This window comes from Brassica oleracea, chromosome C6 (assembly GCF_000695525.1).
Source record: "Brassica oleracea var. oleracea cultivar TO1000 chromosome C6, BOL, whole genome shotgun sequence".
NCBI classification, from domain to species: Eukaryota; Viridiplantae; Streptophyta; class Magnoliopsida; order Brassicales; family Brassicaceae; genus Brassica; species Brassica oleracea.
Window position 1 is genome coordinate 28,856,473 of NC_027753.1, and position 3,399 is coordinate 28,859,871.

The following is a 3,399-nucleotide window of genomic DNA, read 5'->3' on the forward strand; positions in this document are numbered from 1 at the left end:
TGAAGAACTATGGCGACCAGCTTCAAGAAAACCCAGACAACAGAAGATCCAACCGTTGAAATCCAAATCCCTTCGGTGAACCTCTAACCCACTGACTGAAGAAGCTTCCCACAAAATATCAGCCCGATCAGGATCCGTTTGACCCTCCAAATCCAGTCTTGAAAACACCTTACGAGTTTTCTCCTTCTCTCTCTTTTTCTCCTTTCTCTCTCTCTTCTTTTTGTCAAAACTCTATTATTATGTGTTTAGTGACAAAGGGGGAACATTATTATTTCTTAAGTTCACCCCAATTGGTCATCTCCATCTAGGAGGGACCCAACAGCTTCTGTTGTCAAGAATTCATCTTTGAAAAGCTTTATTATTGCCCTACCAACAAATTAATGATGGATCCAGTTTGTGCGATGAAGCCAATACCCATCGTTATAGACCACCCAAAAAAACATCTTCACCCTCTCACCTTTTTCCCTAAACAAAATTCCTTAGCGTGCGATGTTTGTGGCCTTGTTAAAGAGCATTTCCCCACCTATGTTTGTGCTCGGTGTGTCTTCGTAGTCCATAAAGATTGTGTATATCACCCTTATGTCATAAGAATATCTCGTCACCCCCACCGTGTCTCCTTTACCTCATCTCCTCCATCCAAAAAATTGTCTTGCGGTGTGTGTCGTCGAAAGGTCGACAGCAGTTATGGAGCATACGCTTGCAAGAACTGTGATGATTATTTTGTTCATACAAAATGCGCATTTGGGATGGGAAAGAGCTAGAGGGAATACCGGAAGAGCCTGAGATAGTAGTTGAGCCATTGGAGAGGATTAGTGATGGAGTAATACTTCATTTTTCTCATGATCATCGTCTGAAACTCGAGATCAGTGGAGCTTACCACGTAGAAAAGTTTTGTCAAGCGTGCAGCCTTCCAATCTACGAGGGTAGCTACTATTCGTGTATGGATCAGTGCGACTTCATCCTCCACGAAGCTTGTGCCAATGCGCCTTGCAAAAAACAACATGCGATACATGCTCACTCACTTACACTAAGAGTTGACAATATAGGATTTTGGAGTGACCTAGGTTACTTCTATTGTCGGGCTTGTGGACGTCCAAGTACTGGTTTCGCCTATGAGGATCCCAAGGATCATAATGGTTTCCAATTAGACTTACGGTGTGCTTCGGTTTCTGAACCATTTCAGTATCAAGGCCATGAGCATCCCCTGTTCTTAGCTTTAATGCCCGAAGAAGAAGAGTTAGAAATATGTCAAATCTGCCAAGAAGAGGGTGAAAAAGATAATGGTCAGCGAAAACTACTAACTTGCATCGAATGCAAGTATATTATATGTTTTAAATGTGCTACTTTACCATACAAGGCAAGGTATAAGTATGATAACCATTTCCTCATATTTCGGAAAAAAGAAGAGGGGAATGATCACCATGGCTGGTGTGAGATATGCGAAAGCAAAATCGTATTTTCAAGAAAAGGAGGGTTCTATTCGTGCGATGACTATTGCTCCACCACTGTTCATGTTGATTGTCTGCTTGGGAAATACCCGTACATGGATGTGGTTATTCTTCACAACAAGACCATGTCTCGGCCACTTTGCCATGGTACAGAGCACCGTTGTCAAGATAAAGTAGTTTTCAAAAAGGAAAACATGACATTTTGTTCTTTACGTTGTATCCAGAGATATAATGTCATCCTCAGTCGTTTTCCCAACTTATCCGTCTCAAGATCCACTACATATCTCCGCCGGTAAAATAGAAGCCGTTGGTTCTTTACGCTTTCTAATCCCTTTTCGTTGTTTGGGGGTTAAAACGCTTTGTAATATTCCTCCACACGTGTAGTTTTTTATATATAATTTTTCTTTTCGTCGCTGATTTTTTTTTTTTGAAACTATTTTTCGTCGGTGATTTACTTTATATATTTTGGAGATGTTTACGTCACAAGGGATATATGGAAAGCTTCGAGAAACGTATCCTTGAATGGACATCGGAATTTTATGCCACAGAGAATGAAATACGTTGGAGCTAGAGCATCACTGAATCTCCCTTGGAGTTCATCTTTTCAATTTTTTATTATTAAATTTTTTTATTTTTCTTTTTAATTTTTCTTTAAAAAAAAATGACTAGACCAATCGCGGGCCGCCACAACACGTGGCGTCCGCGCTACAGTGTTGAACTTTAGGACAGAAGGGTTCAGCCGAGAGAGCTTTAGGAGAGAGAGGTTCATGTGATTGAGTTATCTTATTACTTTTTTTCTTGATTTCTGTGTGAATTCCTCTCATAAACCCTCAATGCGAATGCTCTTATACATCAAAGTTTGAACTTCCTCCTGAGCACTTGAAGCATGCTGAGGTGCCCTGAATGCTCTCATATAACCTTAAACTGGTTCCTTCTCCTTGTGAAAGACGTACAATGTAAGTTCTTAGTAACTACGGTCGTTCTACTGTATCTACTGGTGATTATTTGCAGGGAAGGTTGCATGAAGAAAATGAAAGGTGCATGCTTTATACGTATGTGCTTACTGGCAAATCATGGCCTGATTAACTAAATTGATCTTTTAAAATCGTAGGGTTTCAAAATATTAAATTGGATGGACGTCGTACTGACACTACAAGAAAACAGCGGTATTCTGACGGACATTCCGACGGAAAATTTCCGAGGAAATTCCGAGGAAACACAAAATTTGGTTTCCTCGGAATTTCCTCGGAATATACCGACGGAATTCTAAGGAAATATTAATCCGTCGGAATATTCCTATGGAATACCGAGGAAAAATGTATTCCTCGGAAAAAAACCGATGAATTCCGAGGATATATTATAGCCGTTAGAGAGCCGTTGGGAGATTTTAAAAATTCCGAGGAAATTCTTACGAACTAGCCGTTGGTGTCGGAATTCCGTCGGAATTTCCTCGGACTGTCGGTAGGATTTCAACTATAAATACAAGCACCCCTCTTCCTCTTCATTCACTTCATATCTTCATCCTCCCTCTTACTCTATTTACACACGAATTTGATTCATAAAAAATATGTCTTCTTCAAATTATTTTCGTTCTTGGATCGATCGACCTCATTTGGATCCGAACACGAGATTGCTTACGGAAGAATACCAACGAGGTATAACCGAATTCATGGGGTTAGTTCACCGACAACCGGAAGCAAAAACAGGTATGTTAAGATGTCCTTGCTCTAATTGTAAAAATAGAAAGGTTATTAAAGAGTGGGATGTTTGGACTCATCTATATTTGAGTGGGTTTACACGAAGTTACAAAATTTGGTATCATCATGGGGAAACTGATTATGAACATGGTAGTACTAGCGAACCTCAGCCAGCGGTTAGATTAGAAGAACCAATTAGAACGGATGTAGATTATGGTGTAGGTACTGAGCAGATGATAAATGATCATTTTAGA

At 40.0% G+C, this 3,399-nt stretch overlaps 1 pseudogene; it reads left to right on the plus strand.

Annotated features, from left to right (window-relative positions):
* LOC106297933 overlaps positions 1-1,744 on the plus strand; it is a 2,953-nt pseudogene extending 1,209 nt beyond the window's left edge.
* The last annotated feature ends 1,655 nt before the right edge of the window (positions 1,745-3,399 follow it).